Raw genomic sequence first — 13,913 nt, forward strand, 5'->3', positions numbered from 1 at the left:
GGGTCGCTTTACGCGCGACCCTGGCCTTGCCGAGGCCGGGGGATTGCTTGGAGATTTCGTTGTCATTCTTGGTGTTGAGCTTGTCGCCGCACATTACAGGCTGGTCCCGCATGTGGCTCGAACTAAGCACTCTCGGGCATGGATGTAAGATTATAAGATTTTCGCTGTGGGTAGCGGATGAAGGGAGGATCGATGTGGTTGAAATTGAACTTGTTTAGAGGGCGTATAGGGCTTTGTGTGTGAGTCCTGTAACTAAGTGTCTTAAGGCTTTGGCTTAGTTGATTTTTGAAAGTTAAAATTGTGTTCATAATCTAGTCACTGTAAAACCGATTGCTGTGATCTCTATATTTATTTTATTGAATGGGGACAGACACTTGTAAATATCATTTTGGGGAGTCTTAAATTGTTCGAAAGATTTAGACTCTCGAAGTCTCCTTTGTAATCACTTGGAATAGGCTGGATAACTTTCCTACTATTATTCTGTATGAAGAATGTGAGGTGCCAGTGCAATTTTGGAGAACTTTAAATGTTTTATAAGCCCCTTCGGGCGTGTAAGCCGTGTGCTTGTAGTTACTGATTTTATGATTCGTGTTAATTTCCTTGGATACCCTAAATTTAAGCTGATATTGTCATGTTCCCAGAATTACCTCGTACTAGGCCGGTATTGTTGATAACAGGGAACTCTCATCTTCTTGAACTTTTGTAATTTGGCGAGGCTTTATTTCGCGAGAGTTCGTACCCTCTACTACAGTATATGTTGCGAGGTTAACGGGTTAAAAAAGAAAAGGTGAACCCTTCTCCTATTAGATTACCATGTGAGTGATTGATTTTATTGAGTGTGTTCATTTAGTCGTTTAATGTTGTTTGTTAACGAAGTAATGCGAATTAGTCCTTTTAAATGTAATAAATCTTTGGCTTTCTAAACTACTTGTGCTTTTTTGTCCACTCCCCAAGGCTCACTCCTTTCAAAACGCTACCAGGGTAATTGCTGGGACAATCACCTTCGGGTCTAGGTGTCCTGTGTTGCCGGTTAGGTTTGAGGGGTTGAAGGTGTGGAGCTAGGGCCTGTTCGAGTTAATCTATCTTCTACCGCGTGAAGGATGCTTTCTCTTATATTCTGCATATCTACCTTGATGGTCGAAAACCGGTTTTTTAACCTTCCTTCAACCGCAGAAATACGGCTCCCAAAATTTCCCTCAACGGCAGAGATAAGGCTTTCAAATTCCCCTCGACGGCAGAAATTCTCCCCTCAACCCATTGATTTATGCCGGAAACACGGACTTCCATCTCCTTCTTGAGGTACGATATGTGCCCTTCCAGATGGCTTACCCTACTATCAATCTGCTCAACATGTCCCAGTATTTACCTGATGTCCGATATCTGCTGTGTTAAATGATTAGTGACGTCACTGATTTACGTTGAAATTTTCGATTCTAAGCATTGTTCCACTTTTCAAACCTGCGTGTACACTTGTGATATTTGTCCAGTTAAAACTGTATTAGCTTGAGAAACTTCGTCTGAAATTTTGTCTGAAAGTTTGTCATTTACTTTCGAAATTTGATCTGAAGCTTTCTCATTTACTTTCGTAATCTGGTCTGCAATCTGTTAGGCCACAATTGACGTCTGAAATGTTGTCATTTAAGATGGATTTAACTCGTGAATCAACGTCTGAGATTTTGTCATTGAGTGCCTGCATCATGGTCATTAATTTAGAGCACATTTTGGTAATATTTACCTCCTCTTGCATGGCAGAGTCCGATGTTTCGTCCACCTCGACAAAGAACTTTTCGGGATCCTCTCCTTTTTCGATGAGATCTTCTTGTAACCGCGCTTTCAGTAATTGCATCTTGCCGTTCGTCGGAAGATTTCTCTTTGCGAGTTCGTCTTTGAGTTCTTGTACGGACATATTTTCTAGTATCACTAGCATTTTATTCTAATTTGCACTTACACTCGTATTCACTCGAAAATTATTCTTACGTCCTGTTACGTTCACCAATGATGTATCCACAGAGACGCACTCATTTTGCCGTCACTTATGTACACTGTTTTATGTACAATTATTTTCACAAATTCCGTACACACAAACTATTTAACTGCCATTATAAAACAAAACACTACACGAAGAGCCAGAAGAAGAAGAAGACGGCCATCTTGAATCAGTTGACTGCTACTGGAGCATGTCGACATAAGCACAACACGAGTTCACAAAAACAACTCAACTCCACCATAAAGACCGCCTCCTTATATGTCTTGCCTGGTCAGGCTTCTAGAAGGATATGTCACAACATCTCTTCTCGTGAATTCTAGAGTGTCCAATAACATAGTTACAATCTGTGGAGGGTTCTACATACTTCTCGTCGTACAGTCTGGATATTATGGTGTGTTGCACAATATTGTGGTGGAGTATTCATCATATATATTGGTAATTATAAACTATATACTATTAATTACTTGTTCTTACAAAAACTAAGCCCATATTAAACTATCTATATATATAAAGTAGCTTGTCCTGACTGACTGACTGACTGACTGACTGATTCATCATCGCCGAGCCAAAACTACTGGACATAAAGAAATGAAATTTTGGGCATAGATTCATGTTAAGATGTAGGTGTTCGCTAAGAGAGGATTTTTGGATATTCCGTCGCTAAGGGGGTGAAAAGAGGGGTGAAATTTTAAAATGAGTGTGCCTATATCTCAAAACTTTAAAAGTTTACAGATGTGAAAATTGGTATTTAGAATCTTCTTTAAAAATAAGGAAACACGTTTTTTTTTGTTTTCAGACAATCCCAATAGGAGGGGTGAAAAAGGGTGAAAAAGGGGTTGAATGCCTTTAATCCGGATACGCTACTTATATCTCAGAAACTGAAGATATTACAGACCTCAAAATTGGTACTTTTGATCGCTGTGAAAAATAAAGAAACACATATTTTTTTGTTTTTGGAAAATCGAATTAATGCGAGGGTGAAAGGGGGGTGAATTTTTAAAATGAGTGCATCTATATCTCAAAAGTTTTAAAGTTTAGAGATGTAAAAATTAGTATTTAGAATCTTCATTAAAAATAAAGGAGCAAGAATTCTTTTGTTTTCGGAAAATCCCAATAGGAGGGGTGAAAAGGGATGAAAAATGTGTTGAATGCCTTTAAAGAGAATACATATATCTCAGAAACTGAAGATATTACAGACCTCAAAATTGGTACTTTTGATCGCTTTGAAGAATAAAGAAACACATATTTTTTTTGTTTTTGGAAAATCCAATTAATGCGAGGGTGAAAAGGGGGGTGAATTTTTAAAATGAGTGCATCTATATCTCAAAAGTTTTAAAGTTTAGAGATGTAAAAATTGGTATTTAGAATCTTCATTAAAAATAAAGAAACACGTATTTTTTTGTTTTCGGAAAATCCCAATAAGAGGGATGAAAAGGGGTGAAAAATGGGTTCGGATGCCTTTAAAGAGAATACTTAGAAACTGAATATATTATAGAACTGAAAATTGGTATTTGGGATCTACTTTAAAAATAAAGAAACGGGTATTTTTTCGTTTTGGGAAAATCCAAATAATGGGGGATGAAAAGGGGGATGAAATGTTTAAAATGAGTGTATCTATATCTCAAAACTTTAAAAGTTTACAGATGTAAAAATTGGTATTTAGGATCTTCTTTAAAAATAAAGAAACACGTAATTTTTTGTTTTCAGAAAATCCCAATAGGAGGGGTGAAAAACGGTGAAAAACGGGTTGAATGCCTTTAATCAGGATACCGGTTCTTATATCTCAGAAATTGAAGATATTACAGACCTGAAAATTGCTACACTTGATCTCTTTTAAAAATAAAGAAACACGTATTTTTTTGTATTTGGAAAATTCAATTAATGGGAGGGGGAAAAGGGGTAAAAAATGGGTTGAATGCCTTTAACGACGATACTTATATCTCAGAAACTGAAAATATTACAGACCTGAAAATTGGTGTTTGGGATCTCCTTTAAAAATAAAGAAACACGTATTCTTTTGTTTTTGGAAAATCCAGTTAATGAGGGGTGTGAAAAGGGGGTGAATTTTGAAAATGAGTGTATCTATATCTCAAAACTTTAAAAGTTTATAGATGTAAAAATTAGTAATTAGAATCTCCTTTAAAAATAAAGAAACACGTATTTTTTTGTTTTCGGAAAATCCCAATAGGAAGGGTGGAAAAGGGTGAAAATGGGTCGAATGCCTTTAATGAGGCTACTTATATTTCAGAACCTGAAGATATTACAGACCTAAAATTGGTATTTGGGATCTACTTTAAAAATAAAGAAACAGGTATTTTTTCGTTTTTGGAAAATCCAAATAAAGGGGGGTGAATTTTTAAAATGAGTGTGTCTACATCTTAAAACTTTAAAAGTTTACAGATGTAAAAACTGGTATTTAGAATGTCCTTTAAAAATAAATAACATGTATTTTTTTGTTTTCGGAAAATCCTAATAGGAGGGGTAAAAAGGGGTTGAATGCCTTTAATGAGGATACTTATATCTCAGAAACTGAAGATGTTACAGACCTGAAAAAAGGTATTTGTGATCTCCTTTAAAAATAAAGGAACATGCATTTTTTGTTTTTGGAAAATCCAAATAGTGGAGGGTTGAAAGGGGGGTGAATTTTTAAAATTAGTGTATCTATATCTCACAACTTTCAAAGTTTACAGATGTAAAAATTGGTACTTAGAATCTATTTTCAAAATAAAGAAACAGGTATTTTTTGTTTTCGGAAAATCCCAATAGGAGGGGTGAAAAGGGGTGAAAAACAGTTTAATGCCTTTAATAAGGATCCATATTTCTCAGAAAATGAAGATGTTATAGACCTGAAAATCGGTATTTGGGATCTCCTTTATAAATAAAGAAACATGTACTTTTTGTTTTTAGAAAATCCAAATAGTGGGGGGTAGTAAAAGGGGGGTGTATTTTAAAAATGAGTGTATCTATATCTCAAAACTTCAAAAGTTTGCAGATGTAAACATTGATATTTAGGATCTCCTTTAAAAATAAAAGAACGCGTATTCTTTTTGTTTTCGGAAAATCCCAATAGGATGGGTGGAAAGTGTGAATAAGGGGTTGAATGTCTTTAATGAGGATACTTATATCTCAGAAACTGAAGATATTACAGACCAGACAGTTAGTATATGGAATCTCCTTTAAAAATACAGAAACATTTATGTTTTTAGAAAATCTAATTAATGGGGGTTAAACAGGAGTGACAAATTGGGGTGAATTTTTAGAAAGACAATATCTACAGTATATCTCAGAAACGTAAAATGTTGCAGACGTAAAAATTGGTATTTGGAATCTCCTGTTAAAGTAAAGAAACAGGTATTCTCGGAAAATCCAATGAAGGTTGGGGGGGGGGGTTAAAAATCGTAAAACTTTATTGAATTAATTGTATGAGGATACTTACATCTAATAAAAACTAAAGTTGTTACAGGCGTGAAAATTGGTATTTAGATCATCTTTAAAAATAAAACGACGCGTTGGGGGGGGGACGGAGAATTATATTTGGGGGCGAGTGTGAAAAAGAGTTGAATTCGTTTCATGAGGACACATATCTCAAAAACTGAAGATAATCGGTATTTAGAAGATCCTTTACCATTAAAGAAACAAGTATTTTTTGCCGAAAAATTTACTTAGAGGGGTTGGGGAGTGTGAAAGCAAGTGAAAAAAGTGAATTATTCTTATGGGAATACTTATATCTCAAAACTGAAGGTAACACACGTGAACATTGGTATTTGGAATCTCCTTTAAACATAAAGGAACACGTTTTCTTTTTATGGGGGGGGGGGGGAGGTAAATCAACTTAACCGCGGTGGGGTGAAAACGGAGGTGAGACCAATTGATTTTACTGTTCCTAATGTACTTATAAAGAGCCTCCGTGGCTCAGGCGGCAGCACGCTGGCTTCTCACCGCTGGGTTTCGTGGTGTTAAAAGCCCGGTCACTCCATGTGAGATTTGTGCTGGACAAAGCGGAGGCGGGACAGGTTATTCTCCGGGTACTCCGGTTTTCCCCGTCATCATTCATTCCAGCAACACTCTCCAATATCATTTAATTTCATTTGTCATTCATATAATCATTGCCCCAGTGGAGTGCGACAGGCTTCGGCAGGGCTTATTCATTCCATTCCTGACCCGGTTGAATAACTGGAAACAGGCTGTGGATTTTCAATGTACTTATTCTGATCATAAACCGTTCATTTTTAATCTCTCCTGGGTTCGTTTTCAAGATCCATCTTTTACTTTGGAGAACCTTCTTAGATTACAGTAGATTCTTCTGGCATATAAACAAAAATTTAAACATATTTGAAATAAACGATAGATATATGATTGACCTTGCAATTGTTCACCTCTGTAATAAGGTCAATAATGCACGGAATTATGACATTCGTATCGCCAGAAGTCCTGCGCACTTGCCTACGGGCGACAATGGTGCTGGTCATACTGTCATCAATGACAACGGCAGCAGATGTAATTTACCACCAAGTAGAGGTTCAGTACCACCAAGGCACCCAAGACGACACCATGCCGGATCTCCTCAAGGATTTGATCCACATTAAAAATGCTTATAGGAAAAGATGGCAAAGATTTAGGGACCCAACTGACCGGGTGGAATACCTGGACCTATCCCGGGAAGTACGAAATCGATTGCTGGAGAAAAGATTGAAAAATTGGAGGAACGTTGCCGTAATCTCTCAGAAAACGAGTCTGATCGCGAATATCGGCGGAATCTCTCAGAAAAAGAGTCAGATCGCGAATATCGGTGGGTTATATATAAAATGATAAGCATTCAATTATAAATTTCAGTATAATACCGTAGCGAAGCACGGGTATCTTGCTAGTCTATATATATAAAATAACTTGTCCTGACTGACTGACTGATTCATCATCGCCGAGCCAAAACTACTGGACATAAAGAAATGAAATTTTGGGGATATATTCATACTAAGATGTAAGTGCTCGCTAAGAGAGGATTTTTGGATATTCCGTCGCTAAGGGGGTGAAAAGGGGGGTGAAATTTTAAAAAGAGTGTATCTATATCTCAAAACTTTAAAAGTTTACAGATGTAAAAATTGGTATTTAGAATCTTCTTTTAAAATAAGGATACACGTATTTTTTTGTTTTGTGAAAACCCCAATAGGAGGGGTGAAAATGGGGAAAAATTGGTTGAATGCCATCAATCAGGATACCGGTACTTATATCTCAGAAACTGAAGATATTACAGACCTGAAAATTGGTACATTTGATCTCTTTTAAAAATAAAGAAACACGTATTTTTTTGTTTTTGGAAAACCCAATTAATGGGAGGGTGCAAAGGGGGTAAATTTTTAAAATGAGTGAATCTATATCTCCAAACTTTTAAAGTTTGCAGATGTAAAAACTGGTATTTAGAATCTTCATTAAAAATAAAGAAACACGTATTTTTTTGTTTTCGGAAAATCGCAATAGGAGGAGTGAAAAGGGGTGGAAAAAGGGTTGAATGCCTTTAATGAGGCTACTTATATCTCAGATACTGAAGATATTACAGACCTGAAAATCGGTGTTTGATTCTCCTTTAAAAGTAAAGAAACACGTATTTTTTTGTATCTGGAAAATCCAATTAAGGGTGGGGGTGAAAAGGGGGTAATATTTTAAAATGAGTGTATTTATATCTCAAAACTTTTAAAGGTTATAGATGTGAAAATTGGTATTTAGAATCTCCTTTAAAAATAAAGAAACACGTATATTTTGTTTTCGGAAAATCCTAATAGGAAGGTGGAAAAGGTTGAAGAAGCGGTCGAATGCCTTTCATGAGTCTACTTATATTTCAGAACCTGAAGATATTACAGACCTGAAAATTGGTATTTGGTATCTACTTTAAAAGTAAAGAAACACGTATTTTTTCGTTTTTGGAAAATCCAAATATTGGGGGGTGAAAAGGGGGGTGAATTTTTTAAAATGATGTGTGCCTACATCTTAAAACTTTGAAATTTACAGATGTAAAAATTGGTAGTTAGAATCTCCTCCAAAAATAAAGAAACACGTATTTTTGTTTCCTGTAAATCCCAATAGGAGGGGTGTAAAAGGGTGAAAAATGGGTTGAATGCCTTTAATGAGGATACATATACGTCAGAAACGAAAGATATTACAGAACTGAAAAATTGTATATGGGATCTCCTTTAAAAATAAAGAAACAAGTATTTTTTAGTTTTTGGAAAATCCAAGTAATGGCGGTTGAACAGGAGTGACAAATTCAGGTGAATTTTTTGAAAGACTATGTCTACAGAATATCTTGGAAACGTAAAATGTTACAGACGTAAAAAGTGGGTGTTTGGAATCTCATGTAAATGTAAAGAAACAGGTGATTTGTTTTTGGAAACTCCACTTAAGGGGAACTCAAAAGGGGTGAAATTTTAAAATGAGAATTTTTACAGTATATCTAAAAAACTTAACATGTTACAGAAGTGAAAAATGGTATTTTTTTATCTCTATTAAACATAAAGAAACGTGTATTTTTAGTTTTCGGAAATATCACTTGGGTGGAGGGGGGCGTAAAAGTGACTGAAAATTGTGTTGAATTCTTTTAATTAGGCTACTGATATATAAAAAATGAAAATGTTACAGACGTGAAATTTGATATTTTCAATCTGCTTTAAAAGTAAAGAAACACGTATTCTCTTAAAATCCAATGAAGCGGTGATGGAGGGGGGTGAAAGAATTGAAAAATTAATTGGCTTAATTGTATGAGAATACATACATCTAATAAAAACTAAAGTTGTTACAGACGTGAAAATTCGTATTTGGATCTCCTTTAAAAACAAAGAAAAACGCGTTTTGGGCGGGAAACCATCTTGGAGGGCGGGAGTGTAAAGGAGTTGAATTCCTTTCATGAGGACACATAAATCAAAAACTGAAGAAGTTAGAGTCGTGATAATTGGTATTTAGAAGATCCTTTACTATTAAAGAAACAAGTATTTTTTGCGGGAAAGTTCACTTGGGGGGGGGGGGGGCAGTAGTGTGAAATGAAGTGAAAAAAGTAAAATACTTTTATGGGGATAGTTATATCACAAAACTGAAGGTAATAGACGTGAACATTGGTGTTTGGAATCTCCCTTAAACATAAAGAAACAAGCCTTCTTTTAATTTTTTTTGGGGTGGGGGTGGCGGTAAAAATACTTAACGGCGGTGGGGTGTAGAAGGAGGTGAGACCAATTGATTTTACTGTTATTAATGTACTTATAAGGATCCTCCGTTGCTCAGGCGGCAGCGCGCCGGCCTCTCACAGCTGGGTTCCGTGGTTTAAATCCCGGTCACTCCATGTGACATTCGTGCTGGACAAAACGGAGGCGGGACAGGTTTTTCTCCGGATACTCCGGTTTTCCCTGTCATCAGCCATTCCAGCAACACACAATAATAATAATAATAATAATAATAATAATAATAATAATAATAATAATAATAATAATAATAATAATAATAATAATAATAATAATGTTCCGGACCGTCGTCAAATGTGCGGACCGCGCTGGTAACGGCTCCTGGACGGGTAATGACTAAGAATGCAGTCCGGCCGCGGGTTCAGTGCTACCAAGGCACCCAATATGACACCAGGCCGGATCTCCTGAAGGATTTTATCCATATTAAAAACGATTAAAGGAAAAGATGGCAAAGATTTACGGACCCAACTGACCAGGAAGAATACCTGAGCCTAGCCCGGGAAGTACGAAATCGATTGCTGGAAAGGAAGATTGAAAATGGGAGGAAACGTGCTGTAAAATAATAGAAAACGAGTCAGATCGGGAATTTTGGTGGATTCTCGCAGAAAACGAGTCAGATCGCGAATTTTGGCGGATTATATATCTAAAACAATAAGCTTTCAATTATAAATTTCAGTATAATACCGTAGCGAAGCACGGGTATCTTGCTAGTCTATATATATAAAATAACTTGTCCTGACTGACTGACTGACTGACGGACTGACTGACTGACTGACTGACTGACTGACTGACTGACTGACTGACTGACTGATTCATCATCGCCGAGCCAAAACTACTGGGCATAAAGAAATGAAATTTTGGGGATATATTCATATTAAGATGTAGGTGCTCGCTAAGAGAGGATTTTTTGATATTCCGTCGCTAAGGGGGTGAAAAGGGGGGTGAAATTTTAAAAAGAGTGTATCTATATCTCAAAACTTTAAAAGTTTACAGATGTAAAAATTGGTATTTAAAATCTTCTTTTAAAATAAGGATACACGTATTTTTTTGTTTTCTGAAAACCCCAATAGGAGGGGTGAAAAAGGGTGAAAATGGGGAAAAATGGGTTGAATGCCTTCAATCAGGATACCGGTACTTATATCTCAGAAACTGAAGATATTACAGACCTGAAAATTGGTACTTTTGATCTCTTTTAAAAATAAAGAAAATCGTATTTTTTGTTTTTGGAAAATCCAATTAATGGGAGGGTGAAAAGGGGGTGAATTTTTAAAAGGAGTGAATCTATATCTCCAAACTTTTAAAGTTTGCAAATGTAAAAATTGGTATTTAGAATCTTCATTAAAAATAAAGAAACACGTATTTTTTTGTTTTCGGAAAATCGCAATAGGAGGAGTGAAAAGGGGTGGAAAAAGGGTTGAATGCCTTTAATGAGGCTACTTATATCTCAGAAACTGAAGATATTACAGACCTGAAAATCGGTGTTTGGGATCTCCTTTAAAAATAAAGAAACACGTATTTTTTTTTCTGGAAAATCCAATTAAGGGAGGGGGTGATAAGGGGGTAATATTTTAAAATGAGTGTATCTATATCTCAAAACTTTTAAAGGTTATAGATGTGAAAATTGGTATTTAGAATCTCCTTTAAAAATAAGGAATCACGTATATTTTGTTTTCGGAAAATCCTAATAAGAAGGGAAGGAAAGGTTGAAGAAGGGGTCGAATGCTTTTCATGAGTCTACTTATATTTCAGAACCTGAAGATATTACAGACTTGAAAATTGGCATTTGGGATCTACTTTAAAAGTAAGCAAACACGTATTTTTTCGTTTTTGTAAAATCCAGATATTGGGGGTGAAAAGGGGGGGGGGTGAATTTTTTAAAATGAGTGTGTCTACATCTTAAAACTTTAAAATGTACAGATGTAAAAATTGGTAGTTAGAATCTCCTCTAAAAATAATGGAACACATATTTTTTTGTTTCCTGTAAATCCCAATAGAAGGGGTGTAAAAGGGGGAAAAATGGGTTGAATGCCTTTAATGAGGATACATATATCTCAGAAACGAAAGATATTACAGAACTGAAAATTTGTATATGGGATCTCCTTTAAAAATAAAGAAAAACGTATTTTTTAGTTTTTGGAAAATCCAATTAATGGCGGTTAAACAGGAGTGACAAATTGGGGTGAATTTTTTGAAAGACTATATCTACAGAATATCTTGGAGTCGTAAAATGTTACAGACGTAAAAAGTGGGTGTTTGGTATCTCCTGTAAATGTAAAGAAACATAGGTGATTTGTTTTTGGAAACTCCACTTAAGGGGAACTCAAAGGGGGTGAAATTTTGAAATGAGAATTTTTACAGTATATCTAAAAACTTAACATGTTACAGAAGTGAAAAATGGTATTTTTTATCTCTATGAAACACAAAGAAACGTGTATTTTTAGTTTTCGGAAATATCACCTGGGTGGAGGGGAGGGTAAAAGTGACTGAAAATGGTGTTGAATTCTTTTAATTAGGCTACTGATATATCAAAAATGCAGATTTTACAGACGTGAAATTTGATATTTTCAATCTGCTTTTAAAAGTAAAAATACACGTATTCTCTAAAATCCAATGAAGCGGGGGGGGGGGGGGGTGAAAGAATTGAAAAATTAATTGGCTTAATTGTATGAGAATACATACATCTAATAAAAACTAAAGTTATTACAGATGTGAAAATTCGTATTTGGATCTCCTTTAAAAACAAAGAAAAACGCGTTTTGGGCGGGAAACCATCTTGGAGGGCGGGAGTGTAAAGGAGTTGAATTCCTTTCATGAGGACACGTAAATCAAAAACTGAAGAAGTTAGAGTCGTGATAATTGGTATTTAGAAGATCCTTTACTATTAAAGAAACAAGTATTTTTTTCGGGAAAGTTCACTTGGGGGGGGGGGGGAGTAGTGTGAAATGAAGTGAAAAAAGTAAATTACTTTTATGGGGATACTTATATCTCAAAACTGAAGGTAATAGACGTGAACATTGGTGTTTGGAATCTCCCTTAAACATAAAGAAACAAGCCTTCTTTTAATTTTTTTTGGAGGGGGGCGGTAAATAAACTTAACGGCGGTGGGGTGTAGAAGGAGGTGAGACCAATTGATTTTACTGTTATTAATGTACTTATAAGGATCCTCCGTTGCTCAGGCGGCACCGCTCCGGCCTCTCAAAGCTGGGTTCCGTGGTTCAAATCCCGGTCACTCCATGTGACATTCGTGCTGGACAAAACGGAGGCGGGATAGGTTTTTCTCCGGATACTCCGGTTTTCCCTGTCATCAGCCATTCCAGCAACACATAATAATAATAATAATAATGTTCCGGACCGTCGTCAAATGTGCGGACCGCGCTGGCAACGGCTCCTGGACGGGTAATGACTAAGAATGCAGTCCGGCCGCTGGTTCAGTGCCGCCAAATCACCCAATATGACACCACGCCGGATCTCCTGAAGGATTTTATCCATATTAAAAATGATTAACGGATAAGATGGCAAAGATTTAGGGACCCAACTGACCAGGAGGAATACCTGAGCCTAGCCCGGGAAGTACGAAATCGATTGTTGGAAAGGAATATTGAAAAAATGGGAGGAAACGTGCTGTAAAATAATAGAAAACGAGTCAGATAGGGAATTTTGGAGGATTCTCGCAGAAAACGAGTCAGATCGCGAATTTCGGCGGATTATATATCTAAAACAATAAGCATTCAATTATAAATTTCAGTATAATACCGTAGCGAAGCACGGGTATCTTGCTAGTCTATATATATATATATATAATAACTTGTCCTGACTGACTAACTGACTGATTCATCATGGCCGAGCCAAAACTACTCGACAAAGAGAAATGAAATTTTGGGGATACATTCATATTAGCATGTAGGTGCTTGCTAAGGGAGGATTTTTGGATATTCCATCGCTAAGGGGGGTAAAAAGGGGGGTGAAGTTTTAAAATTAGGATAACTATATCTCAAAAACTTAGAAGTTTACAGACGAATTTTTAATCTCTTTTAAAAATAAAGAAACACGTATTTCTTGTTTTCGGAAAATCCCATTAAGAGGGGGGGGGAAGGGGGAAAAGGCGTTGAACATCTTTCATGAGGAGACTTATATCTCAAAAACTGGAGCTGTTACAGACATGAAAATTGAAATTTGGAATCTCCTTTGAAAATAAAGAAACACGTATTTTAGTGTTTTTGGATAATCCGATGAATAGGGGGTGAACAGGATTGGCAAACGGGGTGAATCATTAAAAAGACGATATCTGAAAATTATCTCAGACACGTGACATATTACAGATTTAAAAACTGGTACTTGGAATTTCCTGTAAAGTAAGGAAACATAAATATATTGTTCAGAAAAGCCACTTAAGGGGAACTGAAAAAGGGGGTGAATTTTTAAAATTAGCGTATCTACAGTATATCTCAGAAACTGAACATGTTGCAGACGTGAAAATTGGTATTTGGAATCTCCTTTAAAAATAAGGAAACGCGTATTCTTTGGTTTTCGGGAAAAACCCTTGACGGGGCGGGGAGGGGTGAAAGAATTGAAAAATTAGTTGAGGTATTTGTATGAGAATATACATACCAAAAAACTAAAGATGTTACAAACGTGAAAACTGGTATTTGGAATCTCTTTTAAAAATAAAGAAACGCGCGTTTGGTTGGGGGATCAACTTGGTG

The sequence above is a fragment of the Anabrus simplex genome, chromosome 2, assembly GCF_040414725.1.
Source record: "Anabrus simplex isolate iqAnaSimp1 chromosome 2, ASM4041472v1, whole genome shotgun sequence".
NCBI classification, from domain to species: Eukaryota; Metazoa; Arthropoda; class Insecta; order Orthoptera; family Tettigoniidae; genus Anabrus; species Anabrus simplex.